Source organism: Antechinus flavipes, chromosome 2, assembly GCF_016432865.1.
Source record: "Antechinus flavipes isolate AdamAnt ecotype Samford, QLD, Australia chromosome 2, AdamAnt_v2, whole genome shotgun sequence".
Taxonomy (NCBI): Eukaryota; Metazoa; Chordata; class Mammalia; order Dasyuromorphia; family Dasyuridae; genus Antechinus; species Antechinus flavipes.
In genome coordinates this window covers 428,269,312-428,290,368 of record NC_067399.1, presented here as the reverse complement: position 1 = coordinate 428,290,368, position 21,057 = coordinate 428,269,312, and positions in this window count along the sequence as shown.

Genomic DNA, 21,057 nt, shown 5'->3' with positions numbered 1-21,057 from the left:
GTTCGTAATTTCTTGTAACATAATCATATTCCAATACATTCACATACCATAACTTGTTCAGCCATTCCCCAATTAATGGACACCCTTCCTTTTCAATTTCCAATTCTTTGTCACCACAAAAAGAGCTGCTGAAAATATTTTTTTTTTTGGTAGAAGTAAGTCCTTTCCCTCCATCGTTTTTATCTCTCTAGTAAATCAAAGGGTGTGTAGTTTGATTACCCTTTGGGCATAGTTCCAAATTGTTTTCCAGAAATCATCATGAGATTTAGACATGGAGCTGAAATTTATGTATCATCTGACATTTATCATCACATTACCAATATATAATAGGAACCACAGTGGATGAAGCACTGGGCTTCAAATCAGGAAGACCTGAATTCAAATGTGACTTCAGATACTTACTAGCTATGTAATCCTAGTCAAGTCACTTAACCTTCGGTTGTCTCAGTTTCCTCATCTGTAAAATAGGCATAATAATATTACCTATCTTCCATGGATTTTGTGAGGATCAAATTATATAATAAGTGCTAAACATTTTACAAATTTGTATATACAAAGCTGTATATAAATGCTAATATTAATTATTATTATTATAATATGGTTCTCTGAAATAGTGGAGTAAACCCAACTTTGCAATGCTCATAACCAGTTCCTAAAAGGGATCTAGAGAAGGAAAGGGAAATATGATCAGACAACAGTGTGTCTGAAAAATATTTTAGTGGACTAGTAATATGATGTCAGCAGTGTGACAGGGCGACAAGAAAACCATTGCATTTCTAAACTGAATTTTAAAAGAAATAGTGACAGGACTATGAAGGTAAGAGTCCTGCAAAAAAAAAATTTTTTTTTCCCTGGTCAGACCATATAAGAACTATGGAGTTCAAGGCACCACAGTTTAGAAAGGACATTGATAAAAGGAAAGGAAACAGAATGATGAAGGGTCTTACTATGTGAGTTCAAAGAACTAGAGACAGTTAGCCTAGAGAAAAAGAGACCTGGGAGCGATGTGAGAATTGCTTTCAAACATTTGAAGAATTGTCACATAGAACACTTTAGATTTAGACAATATGCACTTGGCACATACTAGGCAATTACTAAATGTAGTAAATGTTCTACCTGATCCCAGAGAATAGAACTAGGAGAGGGGAGCAGAAATTCCAAAAAGGTAACTTTAGACTAGAAGTAAAGATAAATTTCCTTCCTGTTAAAGCTGGTCAAAGGGCACAATTTGGGATTAAAAGACTTGACTTTAAATCTAGTTTGGAGACTAAAAGAGAAGACAAGAGAGATTTCTTTGACTTTTTTCAGGGCTATATGAATTAAAATAGATCACCTATAAGCTTCACTTAACTTAAACCAGGCTTTTATTTGGGATCATCAAAGAATCTCTAGAGGACCTGGGGCAAAAGATCTAACCTTTTCTCCTGTGTAAGATGAGAAATTTGGACAAAGTAACTCTAAGATCCTTTTCAACTACAAGTCCAGGAACCTATGAATGGGCTTCTTTTATTTGACTGGTAGACTGAATAGACCCTTATTAGATATTCTGTAGAAGGGGATTTGTGCAGGTATCTAGGTTAGACTGATAGAGTTGGTTGTTGTCCTTCATTCTTGAAGACGACCAAAATGACATTACTATGTTTGAATCAAATGTGTCCAGCTGTGGCTAATCAGATCAATATGAGCTTGAAATGCTATACTACAGATTGGCACAAATAGTCCATGTGAACATTTAGGGCAGGTTCCCTAAATTTGTGTTTCTTTTGAGCTACTTAACCTCTGCTTTGCTCATAGAGCACAATGCCTTCTCTGATAAGGGTACTCCATTCTGGTCAGTCTCTCTATGCCAGTGTCTCTCATGTCACACAATCAATTCCAAAGTTCTTAAAAGAAATTCTGAGAGTGTCCTTTATTACTTATTCTGACTACCATGTGAACACTTGCCTGGTGTGAGTTTCATAAAATAGTCTTTTTAGCAAGCCTATGTTTGGCATTCAAACAATGTGGCTAGCCCAATGGAATTACACTCTCTGCAGAAAAGTCTAAATGATTGACAGTTTAGTTCAGGAAAGAACTTCAATGGCTGGTAAATTATATTGCCAGGTGATCTTCAGAATCTTTCTAAGACTATTTAAATGGAAGCAATTCAGTTTTCTGGCATGGTACTAGTATAAATCCAGGTTTCAGACGGCAATGGGGTCAGCACAACTGGTCTCTGAAAAACATTCCACCTTTAGATTCTCTAAACCAGTTACCAATTTCTTATTCTGGAGCTTCTTTGAAATGTTGGAAAAAGCTCTAGGCTCTCCTGAAATAGTTTCTCTGTCCTGAAGCAATTTATATATTTCTCAGAGCCACACGCATATCAAAAGAATTTGTTAAGAACATGCTCATATATCTTTAATAGCTCCCTATTGTCCATCTAATAAAACTCAAACTCCTTGCCCTGCTACCCCTAAATCCTCTTCAATAGGATCCTTTTCTATTTTTCTAGATATATCTTATATTACTTCCTTCCATGTCCTCCATGCAGATATCACCATTTAACACACAACTCAAAGAAGATGGCAAATCATGTCAGATATAAAATAATCTTACAGTTTGTGAACATAGAAGGAAGTTGGACCTGGTAGTGTGGTACAGTAAAGAAATAGATTTAGAGTCAGAGGTTTGAGATAAATGAAAAGCCTGAGAGAACCGAGTTTCTTGGTAATTAATAATCATTTTTTTTAATTAGGCTGGCAAATATTCCATAAATTGATGGTCAGTGTTCTCTATGATTTGAACATGCTTTCTTGCTTCTATCTTTTCTCAGGCTATTCCCTACATCAGAAATGTTTTTATTTCATCTCTCACTTAGTAGATTTTTGTCTATCCCTTAAAGTGAGTTAAATTTTACCTCTTCCAGGGAGTCTTCTCTGATCTTTATTGTTTGTAATGATCTTTCTCTTTTGATCTCTGACCTCACATTGTAATTTGTTTTGCATTCTTCCAATTCAATTAACCAACCAATCAATCAAATATTTATTTAGCCTCTACTATATGCCAGGCACTGTGCTAAGCACGGGATATAAAAAGTGGGGGAAAAAAGCAATCCCTACTCTCAATGAGCTTATAATCTAGTGGAGAATACAACATGCAAATAAATAGGTATGTAGTGAATTATATACAGGATGGTGATTGTTGGCCTTCATTCCTGAAGAGGACCAAAATGACATCACTCTCTTGGGATCAAGGTACAGTGTGCCCAACTGTATCTGATCAGACCAATACAGGCTTGGAAAACTTTATCACAGGTCAATCAGAAATATTCCATATGAACATTTGGAGTGAGGATGTCTCTAAATTTATACATCTTATGTTTCTTTTGGACTACTGCAATTCTACTTTGTTTATAGAGTCACTGTCTTCTTTGATTTGAACATATTATACTGGAATATCCTGTACAAAGGTTTCCCATGTTTCTGAATCATTGAGAGAGGAAAGGACAGTAAATTTTTTTTAACTTTATAAGAGCTATGGAATTTAAAACAAATCTCTCTAAAGTGCCAGGAAATATATCTCATCTGACATTAGCATTTATTTGTGATGATCAAAGACCCTCAGTTCTTTATAAGATTTCATGAAGTTGTATTCTTTGGATTGAGTTCTCACTTTGGGATTTGTCATATATTAAGTTCATAGATTTGGAGAAGACTGAGATCATACAGGACATAGGATCATAGATCTAGAGCTTAAAGATGTCTCAGAGATCATGTAGACCAATCTTGTCATTTTACAGTTGAGAGAATTTAAGCCCAAGGAGTGCAAGTGACTTTTCCAAGGTCACAAAGTTATTAAGAACTAGAGGTAAATTTGAACCTAGATCTTCTTAGTCCAGATCCAGTGATCTTACCATTGTATCATCATATCTCCTAAAGACATACAAAGGATACTAATGTGGAAAAGTCAGAATTTGAACCTGACAGAAATTCTATTTTTTCTATTTATTGATGATTTTCCTTTTTATTTCCTCCTTCAGGGACCAGCCCTTGCACTTCATTCAGTCAGTCACTGAGGTATATTTCTGATAAATTGAATTGCCCAAATTCTCTGGATTTGTGCTCCTTGATCTTGTACAGGATCCCTCCTAAGCAGAAGACCTTATTTCTGTTTAAAATATAACCAGAATTAAGCTTAATAGAGTTTTTTGTCAAAAAGAAATGAGCCCCTATCCTTGGAACCTTCCATTAGAATTTAGGGTGATCTAGATTATGAAGGAGAAAACTAGCCAGAGTGGGTCTGGATAGAGATGGATCCTTTGTCCAGATTTCTTGGCGCACCTGAGTCTCATGACCAAGTTCATTCTCAGCAGGAGGAGCTGAAGATTTTTAGTCCACTTTCTAAAGTATATGTCAGCTACCTCATTACTTGTTTACTAATCAGGGTTGGTTTTCATCTATCAATTACACTTCCTTTTACAAAAGCATTTAAGCATTCAGAGATATCTATGGTTTTGTCTTTGGTTACTAAGAGAGACCATTGGTCATCAATTTACTGAATATTTGCTAGCCTAATTTAAAAATTGATTATTTATTATCTAGAAATTCTGTCTCTCACGTTTTTCATTTGTTTCAAACCTCTAAAAATCTATTTCTCTACTGCACCACACTGCCAGGTCCAACTTTCCTTCAGTGTTCACAAACTATAAGACAGCTTTACATCTGACATAATTTGCCATCATATTTGAGTTGTCCATTAAATAGTGGTATCCAGGCAAGAGGGTGCCCCCTCAGCTCTGATAAACTAGCTGGAAGAATGAACAACAATCACAAATCATATACACTCTTCAATTGAGTTTGGTTGCCTTTTCTAAATTAAACTGGAAATTTTACCCAACTCTAGGCCTTTTAAAGCAGTGGTATCAAACTCAAATAAAAATGGTGGCCACATAGACTGAGAATTCCTGAATACTACATATTGACTTAGTTTTGGAATACAACACTATGTTTTATTGTATGTTTGTTTATTTTGTTAAATATTTACCAAATACATATTAATCAGCTTTGAGCAGTACTCAAGAATGTTGGAGCATGCATCCCACAGACCACATGCTTGACTCCTGATTAAAATCAACCGGACCATGATTTCTACTCTCTTTTCCCTCTCCTCCTCCAAAATGCTTTCAATTACTAGAAAGTTGAGAAAAATTTGACCATTTGGGCTAATGTTCCCTTATTCGTATTCACAGAGTTGGAACAATTCAAAGTACAAAAGAATCTTCACAAATCCTACATAAATAAAAATGCTTTTTATTTTGCTTGACATTTTGCAGATTAATTTTACATAAGAAACTAATCACAATAAGCAATAAGCTCTTGTTGCAAGAGTAAGATGTTTTGATTTAGAAGGTATTGTTCCATAAGGATGAAGGTGCAAATTGAGAAATCTCATTAAAGAAATGAAGAATGCCTTATTTTTATTTTACTTTTCAAAATAAGCCCTCAGGATTTAGGATTCAGAATGGACCATATAATTCAATAGCCTCATTTTACTTAGAAGGAAACTGAGGACAGAGAATAAAAAGGATCTACTTATGATCACATGAGCAAATATATGTTCTTATTATGCTGCTAGAATGTTCCTTAGACAATTCCTTTTTCATGTAACTGACAAAATAGTATTCTTAAAGACATATCTGACCATATTACTACCGTACTCAAAAATCTTCAATACCTCCCTCTTGCCTATAGGATAAAAGACAATAAATTCTGACACTTAAAGTTCTCTACAATCTGACTCCTGCTTCATTTTCCCCTCTTATTTTGCATTACTTCCCTTTACACATCCTTCATTCCAATCAAATTGGCCTGCTGCTAGCTTCTCACACATGACATTCTTTTATCTTCATGTCTTTGTATAGATGGTCTCTCATTTTGTCATTTTTTTTTCTTCATACATCTACCTTGGCTTCCTTCAAAGTCTGGCTCAGCTATAGGTCTAGCTATATTTTTCAAGGAACTTTTCTTGATCCCTTCCCCTCTATCCTCTTTTCCTTTTGAAATTATATTGTATTGGAGGGGATGTGGGAAAACAGGGACACTGATACATTGTTGGTGGAATTGTGAACACATCCAGCCATTCTGGAGAGCAATTTGGAACTGTGCTCAAAAAGTTATCAAACTGTGCATATCCTTTGATCCAACAGTGTTTCTACTGGGCTTATACGCCAAAGAGATACTAAAGAAGGGAAAGGGACTTGTATGTGCCAAAATGTTTGTGGCAGCCCTATTTGTAGTGGCTAGAAGCTGGAAAATGAATGGATGCCCATCAATTGGAGAATGGTTGAGTAAATTGCGGCATATGAACATTATGGAATATTATTGTTCTGCAAGAAATGACCAGCAGGATAAATACAGAGAGGACTGGTGAGACTTACATGAACTGATGCTAAGTGAAATGAGCAGAACCAGGAGATCATTATATACCTCAACAACAATACTGTTTGAGGATGTATTCTGATGGAAGTGGATCTCTTCAATAAAGAGAGCTAATTCAGTTTCAATTGATCAAGGATGGACAGAAGTAGCTACACCCAAAGAAAGAACACTGGGAAATGAATATAAACTGCATTTTTGTTTTTCTTCCTGGGTTATTTATACCTTCTGAATCCAATTCTCCCTGTGCAACAAGAAAACTGTTCGGTTCTGCACACGTATATTGTATCTAGGATATACTGTAACCTATTCAACATGTGAAGGACTGCTTGCCATCTGGGGGAAGGGGTGGAGGAAGGGAAGGGGAAAAATCGGAACAGAAGTGAGTGCAAGGGATAATGCTGTAAAAAATTATCCTGGCATGAGTTCTGTCAATAAACAGTTATTAAAAAGAAAAAGAAAAAAAAGAAATTATATTGTATTTAGTTTCTAATATTTCATGTGTATCTTGAATCTATTCAGAAAAATACAATTTCCTTGACAACAGGGACTATTCCATTTTTGTCTCTATAACCCCATTGCCCAGCCCATTTGTCTTGCTTAATTGATATTTAATAAATGTTTATTGACTTATTTTTATCCTTATATTATGCCTGTGAAAGAGGAAGAGCATATATTAAGTTTTCTTTGAAAGATGAGGAAGCAATGACACAGAAAACATATATAACTTTGCAACAATCATAAGACAAAAGGTAATTGATTTGGGGTAGAACTGGTAGTCAGATTTTTTGATTCCCAGTACAGTAATCTTTCTGTTGTACCATGATGCCTTATGTGGATTGTTAGAAATTAAATAAAAGAGTTAATGTGATCCACTTTAGTAGGTGAGTGAATGAAAAGCCAGAAAAAGGCTTTTCCAAGATTTATCCAAGAACATTTGTATGAGTTAGAGGCAGAGCTCGGACTATAGCCTGAATCCTTCCTAATCCAGTGCATATTCCAATGTCATATTGAAACAACATATTGCCTATAGAACAAATTTTTTGACTATTTTCTAGAAACAATCACAATATTGAGGAGTTAATGACAATTTGAGAGCAAATCAGAAATATTTTTCTGATTTCCTTCAGGACTTGCAATTCAATACAGTTAGTGCTTAATAAATCCTTGTTGTTTGATTGATTGCAAACAAGTCTTACAAGAATTGACTAATAGATTTTTATGGTTCAGCCTAAAGAGAAGATTAGAGGAAGATCTGGTCAATGTCTTCAAGTGTTACAAGTCTTACAGAAGATGAATTAAATTAGTTTGGCCTGTCTCCAAGGGTCAGAGCTAAGAACAATGAGTGTGAGTTGTAGAGAAATAGATTTTGGCTCCAGATGATGAGAAATGACCTTATAATTAGAGTTGTCTAAAAACAGAATGAATTGCCTCAGGTGTTGGGCTCTCACTCATTGGAAGTCTTCCAGCAGAGTACTGGGGATCATTTACTGGGGACTGTTATAAAGGAGATTCATGCTGAGGTAAAGTTTAGACTAAGTCACTTTGGAGTATCTCTTCAGCTCTGATGGTGTGTGTGTGTGTGTGTGTGTGTGTGTGTAATTCTTTATATCTTTATATCCACTTAATTTAATACAAATTCTAATTTTGAGATCTCACCAGTCCTACAAATATTCTTGTTCCTGCTGAAACTTTCATATGACATGTATTTTTTTATTGACTTTTGTTCAAACCTGAAAAGCAACTACAAATCCTAGAATAAAAGACCTGAGATGGACCACCTTGCAGAAGAACAGATATATCCCGGCATACTGGATAGACTGTTAGACCTGGAGTCACGAAGAACTAAGTTGCCTCTGATACTTGAAAGTTTCATTGTCTGGACCATATCACTCCAGTTCTCAGTATTTCTCTTATTTAATTTGTATTGGAATGTCCTCCCTTCACATCTCTACATCTGGCTTCCTTGCTCCCTTCAAATTTTAGTTAAAGTTGTAATTTCCAAAAGAAGCCTTTTCCTATCCCCCTTCATTCTAGGCATTCTTTCTGAGACTACTTCCAATTTATTCCATCTATATCTTGTTTGTACATAATTGTTTGCATGTTGTCTCCCCCTTCACTCCTACCCCTGCCTCCTTAGACTATACGGTCCTTAGGATCAGGGGACCTTTTTTTTTTTTTTTTTTTTTTTGCCCTTATTTGTATCCCTATCACTTAGCACAGTGTTTGGTACATATAAGTGCTTAATAAATGCTAGTTGATTGACTGTAAAATGAATGGATTTGACTTGGTAGCCTCTAAGGTCCCTTCAAGTTCTAAATTTGTGACCTTAAGATAAACATTCTCCAGGAAGTATAATGGGATACATTGATAGCAATACTAAATCGTTTTTAAAAATATGTCAACTGTAAAGAACTCTGAACAAAACAGTCCTCATAGCAGCTAGACAACAGGATTAGAAAACAGCTGGAGAGGAAACTACAGATGCTCAGCATGTCTTACTTGGCAAAGTGAGTATAAGAGCTGTGCCAACACACCTTGAGCCTAGTAGACCCCTAGTAAAGCAGAACACTATTAACATATCCAAGAATAATGCCTATCTACCTGTCCAGACACCTGCTCTTCTCCCAATTTCATTATCAGAAATTAGATCCAAAAGACATAGCATCTCATGGTTTTCACCTGTATACACTTAACTTCTATTTTTCCTTATTCCTCTCCCTCCTTCCAGTCCCCATAGCTTTATTCTCTGAATGTATTCAACTTAAGCTCAATTCAGTTCATTTAACCAAAACATGCCTTTTAGTAGAGGTGGGATAGTAGAGAGTGCCATGGCTTAATGATATCACCTTAGGCAAGCCATTTAACCTCACTGGGTCCAAATTTTTTCTCCACCTCTCCCTCTCTTCTTTTTCTCCTACTTCTCCATCCCCTTTCTTCCTCTTCTATCTCCCCTCTTTTCTTTCCCCTTCCTTTCTTTTCTTTCCATGTTTCTTTCCTCTCTCCTCCTCTTTCCACTTCTAGGTCTCATCTCCTTATCACCTCCCTAAAGCATTTTCCTCTTAGACTTCTAGTAAGCAGATAATACTAGAGAGAAGGGCATATTTTCCCTCTGCTGCTGCAGAAGCTATTGAAAATATATTGCAACAAGAACATATACTTGATCAGACAAGCCTATACCTTAGGCAAAACATTCTTCTTTCTCAGAGAAGACATTTGCTGCAATGGTATGGTAAATAGAGAGCAACAAAACATCTTTTCCATAAACATAAGATACACTCTTTAGAAAACATAGACAATGTAAGTGAAATGAGTAACCATTTTTCTATGACATAAGCAGTGAAGCATGATATAGAAGTATGTTTTATATGTGTGTGTATATGTGTGTAGATAAATGGATAGATAGCTATTTATATCTACATCTATATCTATATTTATATCTATATCTATCTATCCTTATCTCATCGTAAATTTCCTACAATAAGAAAAGCACTTTAAACACAAAAGGTTCATACATGCATATTAACAAAAATATAAAGCAATAACTCATTACACATATCATAACCTTATGAAAAGTAGAGAGCCAGCTCTGTGGAACTGCTGACATGAATATTTCATTGTTATCTCAGTTCCATGTTGTCTCAGTATTTCAATAGGTTCAGATCTCTTGGTCAACCAAGCATATTTGGGCCCTTTTAAGTCATAGCAGTCTCCTGGTGATGATGCTTCTCCTCTGAAAGGTGATACTGTTGTGACCCTCTTGCCATGTAGCTGGCACCTGAGTCAGGGACTATTCACCTCAAATCTACATGGGGACAGAACTGTCTACTTCTCAAAATTACTGATTGATGCTTCAATGAACAAATCAGAAAGCAAAAGAAGGTAATCAAGAACTCAGAATCACTAAGGCAAGCATGTGTTCTTTCTACCAGGTTTTTATAGTGGCCATTGTTCTGGGGGTGTGGGAGATGACTGAGATAGAGGTCATTAAGAAATCTCCTCTCTCATCATGCTAGAAGATCTAAGAATAGGAGTTCTAGAAGAATCCCATAAAAGAGAGCAAGGGAGAGATGATTTTGCTCATTTTCTTTGATAGACTACTGAGAGTTTGACTCTTCCTGATCCTAATTATTTTTTGATCCACTCTCCAATCACTGATGAACAATCACAGATTCCAACATCTTTCTAGCAAGAGGCATGATAGTTAGCAAAAAGTCAGTGTGCATAATCCAGGCCAGGTATCATCCCTATTACACATCAAAAGAAAAAGCAAAATAGATGACCTGTAAAATTTTCCTTATAGGGGGCAGAGCCAAAATGGCAGAAAAGGCACATGTGACTTTCTAAGCTCCTCTCTTACCCTCACTCAATATTATATCCAGTCTCGAAAATAGGCTTGACTGCTACAGCTCATAAAGATTAGAAGTACATCAACTCACCAGCCAAAGATTATCTGGAATCTCTCCAGAAAAGGTTTGTCTTCGGGCGGGAGAAGATCACTGTGGGTAGGGAGAGAGAGGGGAGCCCCAAACCAGAAGTGAGAGCACAGATCGCAGTACAAGCTCGCAGATCTAACCCGAAGTACAGGGCTTTTCCATGGGGCAGTTGTGAACCTGCATGGCAGGTGGGGCACAGCCCAGGGCAGCCTCTAATCTGAACAGTGGAGGGCTTGGCTTGGAGCAATAGAACCTTTGCTGGGCGATTTGCTTCCAGGCAGAGATTTCGGGGCAGAGACTTCCTGTCCAAACCGGGCTATTCTCTGGTCAGCTGCCAATATCCACAGCCCCACAAAGGGCTCTGGCCTGAGGCAGTGACACTTTCACCACTTAGTCTCTAGCCTTAGGGCGGTCGCTAAACAGTACAGCGGGTTTCTCCAATGGGTACTTCCGTAGCTCAGCCTGTGCTAAATCACCTATGGCTGGGGGAAGGAGAAACTTTCACTCAGAGCACTCCCATACCTCGGAGACCAAAGCCAGTTTACATCTCTCCCTGCTCTGCAGAGGAAGCTGGTAACCCCCTTTTCCTGAAGGCATACCCTAAAGGTTTAAAAAAATGAATAAAAAAATGAAAAGGACGATAGATAAGCTTCTATACAGAAAAAGAGCAGGTCTGCAATCCCGAAGAGACTAATAGCAAACAGCCACCAGACAATATCCCAAAAGGGAATGTTACCTGTCCCCTCTTACATAACGTTCTCATAGAAGAGACCATTAAAAGTCTCAAAAGAGAGTTAGAAGAAAAATGGGGAAAGGAAAGGGAAGCTGTGAAAGAAAGTAACAACTTGCCGAAATATGAATTGGAAAAGGTAAAAAATTCCCAGGAAATGCAGGGAAACAAAATTTGTGAATTGGGAAAAGTAAAAAAATCTCTGGAAAGTAAGATTTGTGAATTGGAAAAGACAAAGAATTTGTAAGAAAGTAGGATCTGTGAATTGGAAAAAGAAACTAATTCACTAAAAAAATAGTGAAATGGAAAAAAATTCCATAGAGAAAAACAATTCATTTAAAAACTCAATTGGAGATGAACTAGAGACCATTACAGATCACAAAATAGAAAATTTTGATTATATCAAATTAAAAAGCCTTTGTACAAACAGAACTAATGCAAACAAGATTAGAAGGGAAGCAACAAACTGGGAAAACATCTTTACAGTTAAAGGTTCTGATAAAGGCCTCATTTCCAAAATATATAGAGAACTGACCCTAATTTATAAGAAACCAAGTCATTCTCCAATTGATAAATGGTCAAAGGATATGAACAGACAATTTTCAGATGATGAAATTGAAACTATTACCACTCATATGAAAGAGTGTTCCAAATCACTATTGATCAAAGAAATGCAAATTAAGACAGCTCTGAGATATCACTACACACCTGTCAGATTGGCTAAGATGACAGGAAAAAAATAATGATGAATGTTTGAGGAGATGCGGGAAAACTGAGACACCGATGCTTTGTTGGTGGAGGTGTGAACGAATCCAACCATTCTGGAGAGCAATCTGGAATTATGCCCAAAAAGTTATCAAACTGTGCGTACCCTTTGATCCAGCAGTGTTACTTCTGGGCTCATATCCCAAAGAAATACTAAAGAAAGGAAAGGGACCTGTATGTGCCAAAATGTTTGTGGCAGCCCTGTTTGTAGTGGCTAGAAACTGGAAATTGAATGGATGCCCATCAATTGGAGAATGGCTGGGTAAATTGTGGTATATGAATGTTATGGAATATTATTGTTCTGTAAGGAATGACCAGCAGGATGAATACAGAGAGGCTTGGAGAGGCCTACATGAACTGATGCTAAGTGAAATGACCAGAACTGGGAGATCATTATACACTTCAACAATGATATTGTATGAGGATGTATTCTGATGGAAGTGTATTTCTTTGACAAAGAGACCTAACTCAGTTTCAATGGATAAATGATGGATAGAAACAGCTACACCCAAAGAAAGAACACTGGGAAACGAATATGAACTATTTGCATTTTTGATTTTCTTCCCAAGTTATTTTTACCTTCTGAATCCAATTCTTCCTGTGCAACAAGAGAACTGTTCGGTTCTGCAAACATATATTGTATCTAGGATATACTGCAACATATTTAACATATACAGGACTGTTTGCCATCTAGGGGAGGAGGTGGAGGGAGGGAGGGGAAAAATCGAAACAGAAGCGAGTGCAAGGGATAATGTTGTAAAAAATTACCCTGGCATGGATTCTGTCAATATAAAGTTATTATTAAATAAAATAAAATTAAAAAAAAAACTCAATTGGACATATACAGAAAGAAGTAAAAAAAGCTAATGAAGAAAATAATTCATTAAAAATCAGAACTGAACAAATAGAAACTAGTGATTAATTGAGACAGCAAGAATCAGTCAAGCAAAATAAAAAAAAAATGATAAATTGGAAAAAACCATAAAATATCTACTTAGAAAAATGACAGATCTGGAAAATAGATCTAGGAGAGATAATCTGAGGATTGTTGGACTTTCCAAAAATTATGATGAAAAAAAGCCTAGATACTATTTTACAAGAAGTCATCAAAGAGAATTGTCCAGAGGTATTAGAATCAGAAGGTAAAATAGGCATTGAAAGAATTCATTGAACACCTTCTGAAAAAGACCCTAAAATAAAAACTCCAAGAAATATTGTGGCCAAATTTCAGAACTATCAGATTAAGGAAAAAAATTTACAAACAGCCAGAAAAAAACAATTTAAATATCGAGGTGCCACAATAAGCATCACCCAAGATCTGGCTGCCTCCACATTAAAGGATCGAAGGGCCTGAAATCTGATATTCCGAAAGGCAAAAGAACTTGGAATACAGCCAAGAATAAACTACCCACCTAAGCTGAGCATTTTCTTCCAGGAAAGAAGATGGATATTTAATGAAACAGATGAATTCCATTTGTTTCTAAGGAAAAAACCAGAACTAAACAAAAAATTTGAGCTCCAACCATAGGACTCAAGAGATGCAGAAAAGGTAAAAGGAACTCTTGAGAATTGTATTTCTATTGTAGATATACAAAAAGACTACATGTATAACTTGATTTTACTGATATAACATAAAAAAAGGGAAATAGAAATGGAAAAATAATGTCAGAAAAGGGGAAAAGGAGGGATAAAAAAGGGAAACTACATCCCACAAAGAGGCAAAGGAAACTTATCATATCTGAGGGAACTCAGAGAGGGAGAGGAACATTGTATGAATCTTACTCTCATCAGAGTTGGCTCAAAGAGAAAATAATTGACATATTTGTTTTACAGAAAATCCTCTCGCCTCATTAAAAAGGGGGAGAGGAAAAGGGAATAGAAAAAGAGTTATAAGGGAAGGGTACAAGAAATGGGAAGAGATTCAAGGGGGGGGAGGGATCCTAAAGAGGGTGAGCATCGTGATACAAGTGGGGCACATAAGTTCAAAACTGGAAAAGAGGGTTGGGGTGGGGCAAGAAAAAGAAAAGCATAATCTGGGAATATTAGGATGGCAGGAAATACAGAATTAGTCATTTTAACCATAAATGTGAATGGGATGAACTCTCTCATAAAGAGGAGGCAGATAGCAGACTGCATCAAAAATCAAAACCTTACAATATGTTGTTTACAGGAAACACATTTAAAGCAGGGAGATACATACAGAATAAAGGTAAAAGGCTGGAGCAGAATCTCTTATGCTTCAGGTGAAGTCAAAAAAAGCAGGGGTAGCCATTCTTATCTCAGATCAAGCAAAAGCAAAAATTGATCTAATTAAAAGAGATAAGGAAGGAAACTATATCTTCCTAAAGGGTAGCATAGACAACGAACCAATATCAATACAAAGCATATATGCACCAAGTAGTATAGCATCTAATTTCCTAAAGGAGAACTTAAGAGTGTTGCAAGAAGAAATAGACAGCAAAACTGTAATAGTGGGAGATCTCAACCCTGCACTCTCAGAATTAGACAAATCAAACCACAAAACAAATAAGAAAGAAATTAAAGAGGTAAATAGAATGTTAGAAAAATTAGGTATGATAGATTTTTGGAGAAAACTGAATGGTGACAGAAAGGAATATACTTTCTTCTCAACAGTTCATGGAACCTATTCAAAAATTGACCATATATTAGGACATAAAGACCTCAAAATTAAATGCAAGAAGGCAGAAATAGTAAATGATTTCTTTCAGATCATAATGCAATAAAAACTACATTCAACAAAAAGTTAGGGGTAAATAGACCAAAAAGTAATTGGAACCTAAACAATCTCATCTTAAAGAATGATTGGGTGAAACAGCAAATTATAGACACAATAATTTCTTTTTTTTAATAATAAGTTTTTATTGACAGAACCCATGCCAGGGTAATTTTTTAAAGCATTATCCCTTGCACTCGCTTCTGTTCCAATTTTTTCCCTCCCTCCCTTCACCCCCTCCCCTAGATGGCAAGCAAGTCCTATATATGTTAAATATGTTGCAGTATATCCTAGATACAATATATGTTTGCAGAACCGAACAGTTCTCTTGTTGCACAGGGAGAATTGGATTCCGAAGGTAAAAATAACCCAGGAAGAAAAACAAAAATGCAAATAGTTTACATTCATTTCCCAGTGTTCTTTCTTTGGGTGTAGTTGCTTCTGTCCATCCTTGATCAATTGAAACTGAATTAGCTCTCTTTAACAAAGAGATCCACTTCCATCAAAATATGTCCTCATACAATATCGTTGTCGAAGTGTATAATGATCTCCTGGTTCTGCTCATTTCACTTAGCATCAGTTCATGTAAGTCTCGCCAGTCCTCTCTGTATTCATCCTGCTAGTCATTTCTTACAGAACAATAATATTCCATAACATTCATATACCACAATTTACCCAGCCATTCTCCAATTGATGGGCATCCATTCAATTTCCAGTTTCTAGCCACTACAAACAGGGCTGCCACAAACATTTTGGCACATACAGGTCCCTTTCCTTTCTTTAGTATTTCTTTGGGATATAAGCCCAGAAGTAACACTGCTGGATCAAAGGGTATGCACAGTTTGATAACTTTTTGGGCATAATTCCAGATTGCTCTCCAGAATGGTTGGATTCGTTCACACCTCCACCAACAAAGCATCGGTGTCTCAGTTTTCCCGCATCTCCTTAAACATTCATCATTATTTTTTTCCTGTCATCTTAACCAATCTGACAGGTGTGTAGTGATATCTCAGAGCTGTCTTAATTTGCATTTCTTTGATCAATAGTGATTTGGAACACTCTTTCATATGAGTGGTAATAGTTTCAATTTCATCATCTGAAAGTTTTCTGTTCATATCCTTTGACCATTTATCAATTGGAGAATGGCTTGATTTCTTCTTCTTCTTCTTTTTTTTATTAATAACTTTTTATTGATAGAACCCATGCCAGGGTAATTTTTTACAGCATTATCCCTTGCACTCACTTCTGTTCCAATTCCCCCTCTCCATCCCCTCCCCCAGATGGCAAGCAGTCCTTTACATGTTGAATAGTTTACAGTATATTCTAGACACAATATATGTGTGCAAAACCGAACAATTTTCTTGTTCCACAGGGAGAATTGGATTCAGAAGGTATAAATAACCCAGGAAGAAAAACAAAAATGCAAGCAGTTTATATTCATTTCCCAGTGTTCTTTCTTTGGGTGTAGCTGCTTCTGTCCATCTTTGATCAATTGAAACTGAATTAGCTTTCTTTATCGAAGAGCTCCACTTCCATCAGAATACATCCTCAAACAGTATCATTGTTGAGGTATATAATGATGTCCTGATTCTGCTCATTTCACTTAGCATCAGTTGAGTAAGTCTTGCCAGTCCTCTCTGTATTCATCCTGCTGGTCATTCCTTACAGAACAATAATATTCCATAATGTTCATATGCTACAATTTACTCAACCATTCTCCAATTGATAGGCATCCATTCATTTTCCAGCTTCTAGCCACTACAAACAAGGCTGCCACAAACATTTTAGCACATACAGGTCCCTTTCCCTTCTTTAGTATCTCATTGGGGTATAAGCCCAGTAGAAACACTGCTGGATCAGAGGGTATGCACAATTTGATAACTTTTTGATCATAGTTCCAAATTGCTCTTCAGAATGGCTGGATGTGTTCACAATTCCACCAACAATGTATCAGTGTCCCTGTTTTTCCACATCCCCTCCAACATTCCACATTATCTTTCCCTGTCATTCTAGCCAATCTGACAGGTGTGTAGTGGTATCTCAGAATTGTCTTAATTTATGGCTTGATTTCTTCTAAATTTGAGTCAATTCTCTATATATTTTGGAAATGAGGCCTTTATCAGAACCTTTAACTGTGAAGATGTTTTCCCAGTTTGTTGCTTCCCTTCTAATCTTGTTTGCATTAGTTTTGTTTGTACAAAGGCTTTTTAATTTGATATAATCAAAATTTTCTATTTTGTGATCAGTAATGGTCTCTAGTTCATCTTTGATCACAAATTTCTTTCTCCTCCACAAGTCTGAGAGATAAACTATCCTATGTTTTTCTAATTTATTTATAATCTCATTCTTTATGCCTAGATCATAGACCCATTTTGAGCTTATCTTGGTATATGGTGTTAAGTGTGGGTCTATGCCTAATTTCTGCCATACTAATTTCCAGTTATACCAGCAGTTTTTATCAAATAATGAATTCTTATCCTTTTGGGATAAGATAGAATCTTTGGGTTTGTCAAACACTAGATTGCTATAGTTGACTATTCTGTCTTGTGAACCTAACCTATTCCACTGATCAACTAATCTATTTCTTAGCCAATACCAAATGGTTTTGGTGACTGCTGCTTTATAATATAATTTTAGATCAGGTACAGCTAGGTCACCTTCATTTAATTTTTTTCCCCATTAATCACAATTAATAATTTCACTCAAGATAATGACAACGATGAGACATCATACCAAAATTTGTGGGATGCAGCCAAAGTGGTAATAAGAGGAAATTTTATATCCTTAAAGGCTTACTTGAATAAAATAGAGAAAGAGAAGATCAATGAATTGGGCTTGCAACTAAAAAAAAACTAGAAAAAGACCAAATTAAAAACCCTCAATCAAATACTAAATTTGAAATTCTAAAAATATAAGGAGAAATTAATAATATTGAAAGTAAAAAAAAACTATTGAACTAACTAATAAAACTAAGAGTTGGTTCTATGAAAAAACTAATAAAATAGATGTCTTTGGTAAATCTGATTAGAAAAAGGAGGGTAGAAAATCAAATTAGTAGTCTTAAAAATGAGAAGGGAGAACTTTCCACCAATGAAGAGGAAATTAGAGAAATAATGAGTTACTTTGCCCAACTTTATGCCAATAAATTTGATAATCTTAGTGAAATGGATGACTACCTCCAAAAATATAGACTTCCCAGATTAACAGAGGAGGAAGTAAATTGCTTGAATAGTCCCATTTCAGAAAAACAACTAGAACAAGCTATTAATCAACTCCCTAAGAAAAAATCTCCAGGACCAGATGGATTTACATGTGAATCCTACCAAACATTTAAAGAACAATTGGCCCCAATGCTATATAAATTATTTAATAAAATAGGGAATGAAGGAATCCTACCAAATTCCTTTTATGACACAGACATAGGTTGAAAACAGAGAAAGAAAATTATAGACCAATCTACCTAATGAATATTGATGCTAAAATCTTAAATAAAATATTAGCAAAAAGACTACAGAAAATCATCCCCAAGATAATACACTATGATCAAGTAGGATTTATACCAGGAATGCAGGTCTGGTTCAATATTAAGAAAATTATCAATATAATTGGCCATATTAATAACCAAATTAACAAAAACCACATGATCATCTCAATAGATGCAGAAAAGGCATTTGATAAAATTCAACATCCATTACCTATTAAAAACACTTGAGAGTATAGGAATAAATGGATTTTTCCTTAAAATAATCAGCAGCATCTATTTAAAACCATCAGTAAGCATCATATGTAATGGGGAAAAACTGCAACCATTCCCAATAAAGCCAGGAGTGAAAAAAGGTTGCCTACCACTATCACCATTACTATTCAATATTGTATTAGAAATGCTAGCTTTGGCAATAAGAGTTGAGAAAGAGATTAAGAGAATTAGAGTAGGCAACGAGGAAACCAAATTATCCCTCTTTGATGATGATATGATGATATACTTAGAGGACCCCAGAGATTGTACTAAAAAGTTATTAGAAATAATCCACAACTTTTGCAAAGTTTCAGGATACAATATAAATCCACAGAAATCATCAGCATTCTTATATATCACTAACAAAATCCAACAGTCAGAGTTACAAAGAGAAATTCCATTTAAAGTAACTATTGATAGTATAAAATACTTAGGAATCTATCTGCCAAGAGAAAATCAGAAACTTTTTGAGCAAAACTACACAACATTTTTCACACAAATTAAGTCTGATCTAATCAATTGGAAAAATATTAAATGTTCTTGGATAAGGCAAGGAAATATAATAAAGATGACAATACTACCTAAACTAATCTATTTGTTTAGCGCTATACCAATCAGACTCCCAAAAAACTATTTTAATGACCTAGAAATAATAACAACAAAGTTCATATGGAAAAACAAAAGGTCAAGAATTTCAAGGGAATTAATGAAAAAAAAATCAAATGAAGGTGGCTTTGCTGTACCAGATCTAAAATTATATTATAGAGCAGCAGTTACCAAAACCATTTGGTATTGGCTAAGGAACAGATTAATTGATCAGTGGAATAGGTTAGGTTCAAAGGACAAAACAGTCAATAACTATAGCAACCTTAGTGTTTGACAAACCCAAAGACCCCAGCTTTTGGAATAAAAACTTACTGTTTGACAAAAATTTCTGGGAAAATTGGAAACTAGTATGGCAGAAACTAGGCATCAACTCACACTTAACACTATATACCAAGATAAGGTCAAAATGGGTTCATGATCTAAACATAAAGAATGAGATTATAAATAAATTAGAGGAACACAGAATAGTTTACCTCTCAGACCTGTGGAAGAGGAAGGAATTTATGACCAGAGAAGAACTAGAGATCATTACTGAACACAAAATAGAAAATTTTGATTATATCAAACAGAAAAGTTTTTGTACAAACAAAACTAATGCAGACAAGAATAGAAGGTAAGCAATATACTGGGAAAATATTTTTACAGTCAAAGGTTCTGATAAAGGTCTCATTTCCAAAATATATCAAGAATTGACCCTAATTTATAAGAAATCAAGCCATTCTCCAATTGATAAATGGTCAAAGGATATGAACAGACAATTCTCAGACAAAGAAATTGAAAGTATTTCTAGCCATATGAAAAGATGCTCCAAGTCATTATCAGAGAAATGCAAATTAAGACAACTCTGAGATACCACTACACACCTGTCAGACTAGTTAGAATGACAGGGAAAGATAATGCAGAATGTAGGAGGGGATGTGGGAAAACAGGGACACTAATACATTGTTGGTGGAATTGTGAATATATCCAACCATTCTGGAAAGCAATTTGAAACTATGCTCAAAAAGTTATCAAACTGTGCATACCCTTTGATCCAACAGTGTTACTACTGGGCTTATATCTCAAAGAGATCATAAAGAAGGGAAAGGGATCTGTATGTGCACAAATGTTTGTGTCAGCCCTCTTTGTAGTGGCCAGAAACTGGAAACTGAGTAAATGCCCATCAATTGGAGAATGACTGAATAAATTGTGGTATATGAATATTATGGAATATTATTGTTTGGTAAGAAATGACCAACAGGATGATTTCAGAAAGGCCTGGAGAGACTTACACGAATTGATGCTGAGTGAAACAAGCAGGGCCAGGAGATCATGATATACTTCAACAACAATACTATATGATGACCAATTCTGATGGACCTGGCCATCCTCAGCAATGAGATGAACCAAATTAGTTCCAATGGAGCAATAATGAACTGAACCAGCTATGTCCAGAGAAAGAACTCTGGGAGATTTTAATGGGCTGAGGCTCGAGTTGATGCACTGAGGTCCCAAGCACGTGAAGCTAAATAGTAATTGGACCATACTCTATTAATATATAAGCTTGGAGAAAGAATGGCCTCCGCACACTCTTTGTGCAAGTCCTGATGTGTTGTATAGGAAATGACGATTTTGGTGGGTGGAGGCAGGGGAGT